Source organism: Protomyctophum bolini (genome assembly GCF_963924005.1).
Source record: "Protomyctophum bolini genome assembly, chromosome: 2".
Lineage (NCBI taxonomy): Eukaryota > Metazoa > Chordata > Actinopteri > Myctophiformes > Myctophidae > Protomyctophum > Protomyctophum bolini.
The window spans coordinates 50,699,032-50,712,530 of NC_137863.1; the positions used below are offsets into that span (position 1 = coordinate 50,699,032).

Sequence of the window (13,499 nt, forward strand, 5' to 3'; positions counted from 1 at the left end):
GCTGGTATTCTGGCACCGTTCCTCACTGGAGAGGCCCAACAAGCATGGAGAGATTTGTCTTTAGCCGAGTCACGAGACTTTCAGAGACTAAAAAACGCTATTCTCGCCCGCCAAGGATTGAGTCTCCCCGCTCGAGCACAGCGATACCACAATTGGGCATATCACCCAAAACAATCGGCGCGCGCTCAGGTGTCCGCGCTGTTACGCACGACGCACAGCTGGCTAACCAGCCCCGGCGACCTCCCGCCGGTAGACAGGCTAGTTATTGACCGATGCATCAGAGGGTTACCGCCGGATGCCCGGCTATACGCGTCCCAAGTCAGCCCCGCATCAGTAGACGAGCTTATAGGTCTACTAGAAAACCACCAGGCAATAGTTGAAATGACGAGAGGAGAAAAAACGGAGGCCCCGAACCCGAAGCAGAGCGGCGAGGAGCGCGGCGGCCGCGACAGAAGACGAGGCCCACCCTCGGGTCGCTCGCCACCCCGAGGTGGACAGCGCACCTCCGCCCCGGATAGAGGCGGCCGACCCCCGGGGAGGCGCTGCTACGTATGCGGCCAGGACGACCACCTTTCATGGGCGTGCCCAGGCAGGGCGGATGTCTTGATGCCCTCGGCCAGCAGCACTGACGGTCCCCAGGCCTGCCTCCATACCGGCACCGCTTCCCGTGGTCACGCCAACATGCCTGTCAAAATCAACGGCGTTGACAGCCAGGCGCTGCTTGATTCAGGTAGTGTCGTCACACTGGTCCACGCTGAATACGCAGGCCCGTTGGAGAGCGACTCGATACCGGTAAGCTGCGTGCACGGTGACCAGCGGCACTACCCGGTGTCCCAGATACATGTGCAGACCACGAAAGGCAGTGCCACGGTAACGGCAGGTGTAGTTCCCAACCTACCCGTTCCCCTGTTAATCGGAACCGACTGCTCGCTCTTTGAGCGACACTGGAACCCGGGCTGGCGAGGCCCGTCCCGCCGGCGACGCCGACGCGCAGCGCGGCCCCCGAGAGACCCCCGACCCGCATGCCCCGCATTCCAACCACCTATGGACGAGCCACGGAGTGAGACCGCCGCCAGCGAGGAGGAGAGGAGCGCACAGGAGGAACGCGGACCCCCCAGCACGACCGGCGACACAGAAGGGGACGCCTTCGCCGAGTTCCCCATAGCGGAGCAGGCAGGCCCGACTCGACAGGGAGAATTTGCCACGGCCCAGTGGGCTGACCCGAACTTGGAAATGGCCCGAATGAATGTCTCGGTCGTCGAAGGAAAGAAACAGGACGGGGTGAGTGCTTTAAACTGTCCCCACTTTATCGTGCACAATGGGTTGTTGTATAGAGTCACGAAAAATAAGAGAGACGAGGAAATAGAGCAACTATTGGTTCCAAAGCAGTATATCACCCGCGTCCTGCATCTAGCACACTCTCACCAGTTGGGTGCACACTTGGGCTGTCAAAAGACATACGATCGAATATTGGATCGCTTTTACTGGCCTGGGATAAAGAGGGCTGTAGATGATTTTTGCCAGAGTTGTGAAGTCTGCCAGATAAACGCTCCTAAGCCTACCTACCGCAACCCTCTTATCCCACTACCCATTATTGAAACCCCGTTCGCACGGCTAGCGATGGATATTGTCGGCCCATTACCAAAGTCAGCTCGGGGACACAGATACATATTGGTTATAGTTGATTATGCCACCCGCTATCCCGAGGCCATCCCACTACGCTCAGCCACTGCTAAAACAGTATCACACGAGCTCCTGATGTTATTTAGCCGGGTTGGCATAGCGGACGAAATTTTAACGGATCAAGGCACATGCTTCATGTCCCGAGTAATGTCCACGCTCTATAAATGGCTAAAAGTGAAGCGTATTCGCACATCACCGTACCACCCGCAAACGGACGGCCTTGTCGAACGCTTCAACCAAACCCTGAAGAAAATGCTGCGGAAGCTAGTGGACATTGATGGGAGGGATTGGGACCAGTTAATCCCGTATGTCTTGTTTTCTATCCGAGAGGTTCCCCAGGCGTCTACGGGCTTCTCACCATTTGAACTGGTGTATGGGCGGAGACCGCGAGGCCTGTTAGACGTTGCCAAGGAGACCTGGGAAACACAGCCCTCCCCCCACCGCTCTGTCATTGAGCACGTGGACAAGCTGCAGGCGCGCGCGCGCAAGGTTTGGCCTATGGTGCGCGAGCACATGGAGCGCACACAACGAGACCAGGCGCGCACCTACAACCGAGGGGCGCGTGTCCGAGAATTCCAGGTGGGAGAACAAGTCCTTGTTTTAGTGCCCAGCAGCGAGTGCAAGTTTCTAGCTAAATGGAGAGGACCGTATGAGATCGAAGCGAAAATAGGACCTGTAAATTACAGAGTAAAACAACCGGGCCGGCGCAAAGGCCAACAAATCTACCACGTGAATATCCTCAAAAAGTGGAAAGCCCCCGGCCCCGTGCCATCCTCTGTCCTATTAACGGCTCTCTCTCCTCCTCCCACAGCCGCTGTCCCCACGGGGGAGGACCTGTCCCCGTCCCAGCGGCAGGACATAAAAGAACTCCTCAGTCGGAATAGTGACGTATTCTCGGAGGTCCCTGGGCGAACACACCTAATTAAGCACGATATAGAAACCACGGCAGGGAAAACTATTCGCCAGCAGCCCTATCGTGTACCCGAGGCCAGGCGCATAGCGATTAAAGAAGAGGTAGGAAAAATGCTAAAATTAGGAGTGATAGAAGAGTCTCATAGCCCCTGGGCCAGCCCCATTGTAATTGTCCCAAAACCAGATGGCTCTCTAAGGTTTTGCAATGATTTTCGCAAATTAAATGAGATCTCTGCCTTTGACGCATACCCCATGGCTCGGGCCGATGAATTAATTGAACGGCTCGGCCCCGCAAGGTTCATAAGCACCCTTGATTTGACAAAAGGGTACTGGCAAATTCCCCTCACTGAGCGAGCCAAACCCAAGACCGCATTTTCCACCCCAGACGGCCTCTTTCAATACACTGTCCTCCCGTTTGGTGTCCATGGCGCCCCCGCAACATTTCAGAGATTAATGGACCGGGTCCTAAGACCACATAGGGAATATTCGGCAGCATATCTGGATGACGTTATAATCCACAGCGCCACCTGGGGGTTGCATTTGCAACATTTGGAAAATATACTAGGGGCCCTGAGAGAGGCGCGACTGACGGCCAACGCAAAAAAGTGCTGCGTTGGCTCTAGGGAGACTGACTATCTCGGCTTTACAGTGGGCCGAGGCTGTGTGAAACCCCAACAGAGGAAAGTGGAGCGGCTCCGGGATTGGCCCCGCCCGGGCACGAAAAAACAGGTGAAGTCATTTATGGGACTAATATCATATTATCAGAAATTTATTAAAGACTTTGCTACCGTTGCAGCGCCGCTCTACGACCTGACAAAAAAAACCCTCCCGCTCCACGTCACCTGGACCCCCGAAGCAGAAGGAGCGTTCTGCTTTCTGAAAGAGGCGCTCTGCGATGAGCCGGTGCTCAAGGCGCCTGATTTCAGCAAGCCCTTCATATTGCACACAGACGCATCAGGGACGGGAATAGGAGCGGTGCTGTCACAGCGCATAGACGAGGAAGAACACCCAGTCACCTACATCAGCAGGAAGCTGAAGAAACATGAGCGAAACTATGCCACCGTGGAAAAGGAGTGCCTGGCAGTGAAGTGGGCTATCCATCACCTCCGCTATTATCTCTGGGGCCGGCGCTTCACTGTCATTACTGACCACGCCCCCCTGAAATGGATGGCCAGAAATAAGGACCGGAACGATAGAGTGACCAGATGGTTCCTGGAATTGCAAGACTACTGCTTCGACGTAGAACACAGACCGGGAAGAACCATCGCTCACGCGGACGCCTTGTCCAGACGATATGAGGGAGAAGAGGAAACTGAAGCTTCCGGTGGCACCGACAAGCTTGGGGGGAGGATATGTGGGGTGTCGCTAGGCAACCAGCCGCCAGGTGAGCGTCATGGCCCAGACAGCCAGTGGGGAGGAGGCAGAACACAGCCGAGGAGAACACGCCTCCTCGGCCTCGTCATCGACCAGACGTACTACCCAGCCCAACTATTGGCTCAAGGCCAAGTGCACGCGCACTTGGCCTTGAATAAAAGGAAAGGTACGTCTGGTCTTGCGCTCATTCCCCACTGGCAGCTGAAGGGGACATGACGGGCATGCACGGCGGTAAGCGACACCACACACACACCTCCTCATCAGTCATTTATGTGAATATGACCGTGATAATAAAAGCAATTCTCTTCACTATAGGTAACCCGCTACCCAGACAAAACTGTTGATGACAGTTCCACTTCCCCGGAAGAGTGACAGATAACAGAGGACTGTCAACCCGGGGACAGAGAGTGGATCGACGTATATGTGGCGCTCTAAAGCCGTTAGGATAGAGAATCCTAACACCACCCCGCCAGAGAGGAGGCGGAGATTTGATTTCATTTAATGACATTTTGAGTTGCCGTTTCTGCCAGCGAAATAATAGACAATAAACGGCCCTAGCGGCCCAGTTTCAAACTGCCAGTGTGTTGGTGTCCGCTCAGTGCTCACAGTACCTAGTTATTTTACACCACTGCTGGCACCAGTACACTTTGGCAGATTGTGCCTTCCTGCGCCCAACGGCAGAGTTTCTAAATTGCCTCTGGAACAAAGTGTCCGATAGATCATGCTGTCCAATTGAAAAAAGAGCCAAACCAGCAGCATGCCATAATGACACAGTTCAGACAAGCGAGGCGAGGCATGGTGATTGGCTGTCGTAGTAGGAAGAAAACAAAAGAAGGAAGGAGGAATATCAATGACAAGGTGATTGCTCTCCAAGCACCAGTATACCTGGCAAGACCCTGGTGGAAGTACAACGTCTGAAATGATTTATCAGAGGTGGATACATACCATAGACGTGTTATCTTCACCAGAAACAGCATTTCCTATTTCTGCACAAACCGTGTATTTCCATATGTCAATTTTGTATGTTTTTTTGTTTCTTTTTGTAATACTACAGTGTCACACGAAAGTTGCTACCTTTTTTTGGGTGCAGTGCTATATATTCCAACCAAGCATTGTACCTCAAACCCTAACCTAACCATAACCGCAAGCATGGAGCAGCGCATGTTCGCCAACCTTAACGCATGTTCGCCAACCTTTATCCGGTTGCCAACGTGAAAGGAGGAAACATTTTACTATGCAATTAATATACCTTAGAGCTGTTGTGTGGAAAAGTCCCCTCATTCTGTGTTTCCTAGAACTGGAGGTATGAAAATAATAATGAGTTTATTGACATCAAGTTGTGATTCACAATGTTAATTATTTTACCTATTTTACCTCCAGTTCTAGGAAACACAGAATGGGGGGACTTGTTATTTCCACACAACAGCGCTAAGGTATATTAATGACATAGTAAAATGGTGAATATAAGTGGTATTCCCCTTTAACGCATGTTCGCCAACCTTAATCCATTCGTTTTTAATGACGGAAAAGCGTACGCACACAAATATGAGTCGATTGGCTGAAACGGGCCCACCCTCAGGGGGGCCTCCAACCTACGACTGACCGTCAGGCGTCAGTCAATCTCCCCGCCACCCTTGGCCCTCTCTCTGTTGCTCACTCGCTGCCTTGCTCTCTCCATGATAAGTTAAACCTATTTCCTCTTAATAACCTGGGTAAAATGTACGGCATTGGGAGGTTAAGTGGAGACACTGTCGAGAGTAATGGCTGCACACGGTCAGGCGTCAGTCAATCTCCCCGCCACCCTTGGCCCTCTCTCTGTTGCTCACTCGCTGCCTTGCTCTCTCTATGATAAGTTAAACCTATTTCCTCTTAATAACCTGGGTAAAATGTACGGCATTGGGAGGTAAAGTGGAGACACTGTCGAGAGTAATGGCTGCACACGATATTGAACAGTCAAAACTATTTGTATCAATACAACTGTATCAACAGAATAATTATGTCATATGTATGTATGTACCGTATTATGTTCGCTTGAGTACGGCATTTCCACTGGGTAACCTAAAGGGGCACTTTTGAGCCGCCCAACACACACACACACACACACACACACACACACACACACACACACACAGCCTGCACCGCTCAGTTCAAACAAGTCTGATTTTCCTTCTGAGATGAGGAATTAAATGCAAACAATTTCACTCACTTATTCACTTCTTTAATCTTTGACATACAGGAACCAAAGGCACCAAAGGCTAGCATAGGAAATGTATATCAGGTTATATCTTGTATAGCAGATGTTTTATATTATTGTATATGTCTGATGCACAAATATCCACACATGTCACACATTGTAATAGGGCCTGCAATAGGGCCTATTGTATTGAACTGTTATCATTGCACACTGAACAGATGCTATACTGGACTGGTTACAACTGGTTATGGCTGGTTTCACTGGGGAACCCCCAGTTCCATTATATACTCATTTATATACGAACTCATTCACCCTAGACAGCAGGCAGCGACGAGCACATTGCACCAAATGTGTCCGCGCACGTGCATGCATGCACATATGCTTGAACACACACACACACACACACACACACACACACATGACCAAAGAACGGATATATAGAAACCTATGGAAGGGGGACACATGGATGCATATATTTTATAGGGGCGTTCTGTGTCTTCCATGTCAGAGGTAAACCTTGTATGACTCTGTGATATCATGCAACAACATAACACTGTGAAAGGGTTTCCTGTCTGTGTTGTATCAGGGCTATGTAACCTCACTGATGTCGTGTGAGGACAACCACAGCAGAGAAACATCTTGTGACACTACTTGAAGCGATTATAATCTTGTATCTTGAGTCCTCTCCTTATATTAATTAGCTATAGAATGAAGCTATACTAGGACAAAGTGCTCACAAAGCGATCGTGATTCTGTTTCCGGACCATTTTGAAAAGCCTACCTGACCAGCCTTGGCGTCTTCACAGATGGCGTTGCCAGTTCTGGAGGATTGTCATTCACATCCAGGATACGGATACTGACCACTGAAGTGGGACATCGTCATCATGGTCTGGTTATCTACAGAAGACAATGAGACATTGGGGTCTGTTATCTACAGAAGACAATGAGACATTGGGGTCTGTTATCTAGAGAAGACAATGAGACATTGGGGTCTGTTATCTAGAGAAGACAATGAGACATCATGGTCTGGTTATCTAGAGAAGACAATGAGACATCATGGTCTGGTTATCTACAGAAGACAATTTTGAGGTTTTTGCATGAGGTTTTACTTGATTAAATCCAATTTCCAATACTTACTTCTACTTCACTACATCTCGGAACAAAATATTGTACTTTTACTCCATTACATTTATTTGAGAAGTTACTAGTTACTTTGTAGATGTTGATTATTATTACAACACAAGAAGATGAAGAAAGAAAATTAACCCCATTTTGTTCATTTTCTTGTGAACCTTTCTTTAGTTTATGGACTTTCATGCTAGCCTCTCGCATCCATCTTCAGTCCTATAGTAAGCCTAGAATTTAGAGTGCAAACTTCTCTATATTTTGACCAGTGAGTCAGACATAATTTCCATCATGAGGCAGCCAGTTGAGGTTTGGCATTGATGCTGAGGGATAAGAGGTTTTAAATCTCAAGACTCCATAAGTTCTATCCATGACCTCAATCACTTTCTAGACAAACCTTAAAGCTGCAATCTGTGAGATTTACCTCCTATACCCATGCAGGATACAAACCTGGATCCCCAACGCCAGCACCTATTCTACAGTTGTTCTACAAAACCGTCTCTTTGATAGAACAGAGCTGGCGATGTGGAGCTCTCCAGTGCACCGGCATAGACCCATATTGTAAACAACTCGAAATGTGGCTTTTCAAAATAAGAGCTCGACTGGGAAAAATGCTGGCGTGAATTAGATCCTATTTTTTCAATAAATGCTAGCGGGCTAAGTGTTAACACACGCGACACCCTTAAAGGCTACAATCTTAAACATAGGAGGCAAGAATATTGCCTAATTAGCACAATTAAAACCCAATTTAGTTTGTACAACTCCTTGAATCTTAACTCCCATTGTTAATCGCATGATTAAGAGAGAGGGGGAGAAAGCGGGCAAGGGAGGAGAGATTTAAACAGAGGACCCATTCTCCTCTAAATATGTTATCTACTTTCTTTATGTGCGATCACCCCCTAATTGCAATAACCACAGGGTGTAGATATATGCTGGCTAATTATAGCATAGTTTATGTGTCTAGTACAACCAGCAGCTGTTACCATGCGGTTAATGTACTTAATGCACTTTGAGTAGCACTTTCAAACCGAGAGGATGACGCCTGGGTAATACTTACCTGCACACAGTTGAGCGTGGGTGGTGTGCACAAAGAAAAAACCGATCTACAAGCTCACAACAACACGTGCACATCTCTGGCGCACAACTAAGTATAAGTTATGGATCACAGAAACAGGGAAACTGGCACATACTGTAATATACACAGTGGTGGAAAAAGTACTCAAATGTTTTACTTAAGTAAAAGTATCAATACTGCAATATAGAAATATTGTACTTAGTTACTTTACACCACTGAATACACTGACTGAACACATACGGACAGCAAACAAGTACAGGCAAGACCAACGGATACACAGCAAACAGTCAGCCCGGCTGGTGCTATAGTAATAGACAGACAGGCAGACAGACTAGAGGTGGTCAGTATACTATAGAAATAGCCGACTAGCCGAGCACAGAGAAAAAGTGAGATTTTTACGCGGTTATTACAAATTACCAACATATTGTACAAATACAATGACTGTACAGAGCAGCCCAGCAGCAGCTAATGGGAATCCTGGTCTCAGCTAATAGCATAATCCTCACATCAATGCAGGGTTTTAATAGACTGTTTGGTTTTGTTTTTTTTCCTCCCTGAGCAGCAGGAATATAAATCCTGCTCCTCCAGTGCCAGATATCTCTTTTCTTCTTCTTCTAATTTACTCCTCATGTGTCCCCGCCGGGACAGAACGAACGTTGTTAGTCATCAGATGTAATCGGTGTTGCACATGTTGTTTTAGTATTATTACTGCAGTGTAAACATACGGTTTGTCTGTTACAACTTACAACTAAATGGTCAGAATTCCGTGCATGCACGCACGCACGCACCCAGACAATACACCACCACTCCTGTCCTCACACACTATAGGACAATAAACTATATATCCTTGGAGACAATGCTCTCTGCTCCAAGAAGCACTTTCTAACTCTGTATTCGTTCGGATAAACAAATAAACAATTTAAACAGATTACTGTCGTGCTCGATGTCTGTTCGACGCTCGCCAGCTGCAGGGGACCTTTCATATAAATTGTACAGTGGATCTCTGCAGCAGTGAATTATACTTGATTTAACTGTGTTAAATCAATCGCGTTCCTAGGTTTGTGTGTGCTATGCACACAGCAGGCGTGCAGAGCGAGCAAGTGGTTTCAGCCTGTTTGCCTTTAGGAAACGGTTTGTTTTAAAATGTCACTTTGGTCAGGAGGGAAATGAGGGTATGAATGTGCTCTATCTGCCTGCTGCTGGTCTTTGTGTAGAGCCCAGACAGCCCAGTCATGCACAGACATTTTTCATAAGTGTGCCAAATCCAGTACAGCACATCTAATTTTACTCCCTGAACACTCTGCTGGAATGTCTTAAGGACATAAAAGCATGGATGGCCCTGAACTTTCTTAACTTCAATGAAAGTAAAACAGAGGTCATGGTGTTCAGACCCAGCACTGCCTGTGACACCTCCTCTCTGGATTTGGGCCCCCGGCCCCCCTGCAACCGTTTTTAAAACCGGTGGTCACAAACTTTGCTGTCAAATTGGACAGTGATTTTAAGTTGGACAAACAGATCAATTCTGTGGTAAAATCCAGTTTTTATCAGTTGAGGCTTTTAGCGAAAGTCAAGTCTGCTGTAACTTTTAATGATTTTGAACGTCTCATACATGCTTTTATTTCAACCCGACTTGACTACTGTAATGCACTGTATGTTGGTGTTACTCAAGCCTGTCTGTCACGACTACAGTTAGTCCAAAACACGGCCGCTCGCCTCTTAACAGGGACACGGAAGTATGATCACATCTCCCCGATCCTTGCCTCCCTACACTGGCTTCCTGTGCGCTACAGGATCCAGTTTAAGATTTTAATGTTTGCGTTTAAGTCTGTAAATGGGTTGGCACCAGTCTATATTTCGGAACTTGTAACTCCCAAAGTATCGACAAGGGCCCTGAGGTCGACTGACCAGTCACTTCTCAAGATCCCTAAATGAAAGCTGAAATCCCGGGGGGATAGGTCATTCTCTGTTGTAGCACCCACACTGTGGAATGAACTTCCACCTCATGTCAGAGCTTCTCAATCCTTGTCTGTGTTTAAATCACGTCTGAAAGCTCACTTGTACTCCTTGGCATTTGAACATACTGATTAAGAGTTGCTGCTTCCACTGCATTGTGTCCTTATGTTGCCCTGTTTATGTACTGTTGTTGTTGTTGCTTTTTTAGTATTTCTTTGTGTACAGCACTTTGTTTCAACCTTGTTGTATAAACAACACTTTCCTAATAAATTGACAGCTGACATGCCTTTACCCATTTTAATTAAATTCACTGGAAACTGGAATAATATTTTGTATTTACAATAATAGTATTATACACTGTACAATATCATTATAGAAGCAAAGCTGTAGGAGTAACTGAACTTACATATTTGTGGTTTAACAAAAAAAAGAGCTGTGGCACTATGTCTAGCTAGTAGACTACAGTGGTTCCCAAACTGTGGTGTTGTGGTGCACGCATATATTCATAGTCATATTCAGGTTCATATATGGATATATAGGAAATATATGTCTCTATATAGCTCATGCAATTTTTATTTCCATGTGTGGGGGTGCGTCAGCTAGGTCGGGAGGTAACAGGGGGTGCACGGCCCAAAATGTTTGAGAACCGCTGGACTACTGGCTAGATGATTTGTAATGCACTCTTTACAATTTAGGCATTTAGCAGACGTTCTTAATCCAGAGCGATTTACATTAAGAAAGAATAAAAAGCATGGCAATACATCGTAGGCTACATACAAAGTAGTTATCATGAATCATACATAAGCTAAGAACGTAACAGTGGAATATTAAAAAATAAATAAACTATGCATATATTTATACTATATAGTGCTATATGTTTACATAATATGCTATAAGTCTACATACAATGCTATCTAAGTCTACATACAATGCTGTCTAAGTTACATAAGTTGAGCCTTTGCATACGCCTGTAGGAGGTCGAGGCTAGGGCAAGTACTACGGAAAGTGCTATGGGCTAAGATGGAGTGGGAGAAGAGTTTAAGACGTGTGGAATGATGTCCCGGCGTTTTTAGCGAGGGTACTCGCAGCTTCCCTGTGTCGGCTGATCTGAGCGCTCTGGAGGGTTTGTATAAGGTGCGATCAGACTTGTATGATATGACGGTGCCAACCAGATCATACAAAGTTCTCCTCACTATACACGGCATAAACTCTACGTTTATTATGGTGCTTTCCAGTCACTATGGTCCTACTCTGTGGAATGCTATACCAGTTGATCTAAGGATTTTAACAACACTGAACTTCCTTCAAAAGCAAACAAAAAACCTGCCTAATCTCATTCTTGCATGTCATACATAATTGTGTTCAATTTGTGTCACTGGTGACATTTGCATTTCCTTATTTTTATTATTAATCGTATTATTTTTTAAGCAGATTCAGTCTGCGCTTGTCGTATGAAATGTGCTAATAAATGTGACTTGAATAAAATGGCAATTCAGTTAAAAGCTATTTCTATGATCAGTAAGTGTTTCCACAATGGGACCAAATGAGTGGTAAAGTCAATGAGTTGCTCTTCATATAGCTTTGAGTGCCAGGAACTTAATGGACGCTGTGCAGTGGCACTCCATGTCTCTCATGAGAAGCAATACAGCCAAATGAATCCCAGTTAACACTCAAATGTATACGTAGGCTATATACTGTAGAATACTGTACTTAAAACACTTCAAAACTACACATGGAGGTTTGACCTCATCCTCCGCACCAGCCGAGAGCTGTTGACAACGAGCTCATGTCGATTGGCAGATTGCCAGTCTTTATTTGGCAGATTTGATTTGTCTTTATCGTCCCAGTGGGACAGTTTGATTTGCAAACTATTTAGTCCACAGGCTTTCAAAGAGGCGACTACAGCCCCCAGGGGGCAGTCAAAGGGGTCAATTGTAAAGGAGAAGAAACATAAATAATACATCATTAAAAATATATATTTACAGATAATTTTATTTAAATGAATTATTAATCTAGCAAATAAAAACTCTACAAGTTGTCTTGTGAGGTCTTGATAGGCTATTGCTGATATATTCTTCTTTTCACAGGGGCCACGGGCTATTTGGGGACCTTTCCTCAGCTTTCAACTGCATGCAGCCTCATCCTCTGCACTAAGTTGAAAGATTTCCAGGTGGATCCCCACATAATCCTCTGGATAAAAGATCATAGAAGGAGCAGTCAGTTTCTTGAAGGTCAACAACTCTTTTCTTCTGTCATGATCACATCGAACGGTATGTGTGTCCCTTCCCCAGGGGATAGTGATTTCCCCCTATTTTTGCTATGATGCGCCATTCCGTCAAACTTATCTGCATTGCGCTACCAAACCCATCCAATTACTCATCAAGTCTGTAAATGCCGGCGTGACTTATTCAGTGTTTTGCATAATTAATTTGATATCTCATTCTGACTATTTCGCAGGATTTTGTTAAATTGAGCCATGCCTCATCATCTCCTGCTTTCCCTCCCTCCTCCCCTTTAGCATTCATAAAACGTTGATTAAAAAGAGAAAATTGTCTCCTTTTGCAACGTCTCTGCATGCAATTCATACAGAGGCAGAGCAGAGAGAGAAAGAAGGGACTCAAACTAGAGATGCCACAGACTCACAGTGTCTGGTGTTACCGGTGTTACCAGGTAAAAGAGTAACGTTTGAGCAGACTAACATCAGTCACTCTACCATTCAATGTAGTAGAAGATCTCCGCAGATATGTCGTCCCCGCCTACAGGAAATTTCGTTTGCTGCGACCATGAGACCCGTTTCTGAATTCGTCTATATGAAAGCATGTTAAAAAATAAATAAAAAACACTGCAGTGAGAAATGTCTGCACTTTGTTTCATGGTTCATATAGGTTTTAATGAATGAAAAGTCATCATATTATTACTAACATCGATAAAGTATGAACTTTGACCTGCTTGTGGTGAGGACTCCGAGGACAACGGTGGTAAAGCAAACTAACTCAAACTGTGTCAAGGAATGCAACAGACTTTCCAAATACTTTGGTATCTTTTTTGCCCTCAGGGTGACTATCTTTCTCCCACCTACCTGTCTGGATGTAAAAGAAATATATATATAATAAAAACATGTTGCAAGGTGATATCATACTTGCTATCGGTCCGGGAAGATTATATGTCACTCTCGCCTAGGCA

At 46.0% G+C, this 13,499-nt stretch overlaps 1 pseudogene across 1 annotated transcript in view; it reads right to left on the minus strand.

Moving 5' to 3' along the window:
• The window catches only part of LOC308334511 (cadherin-22-like), a 94,438-nt pseudogene that overhangs the window by 29,281 nt on the left and 51,658 nt on the right, over nt 1-13,499 (minus strand). The window contains exon 6 of the transcript in view: nt 6,945-7,060. The product of the transcript in view is annotated as a cadherin-22-like (transcript). The remainder of the gene's footprint in view (nt 1-6,944; nt 7,061-13,499) is intronic.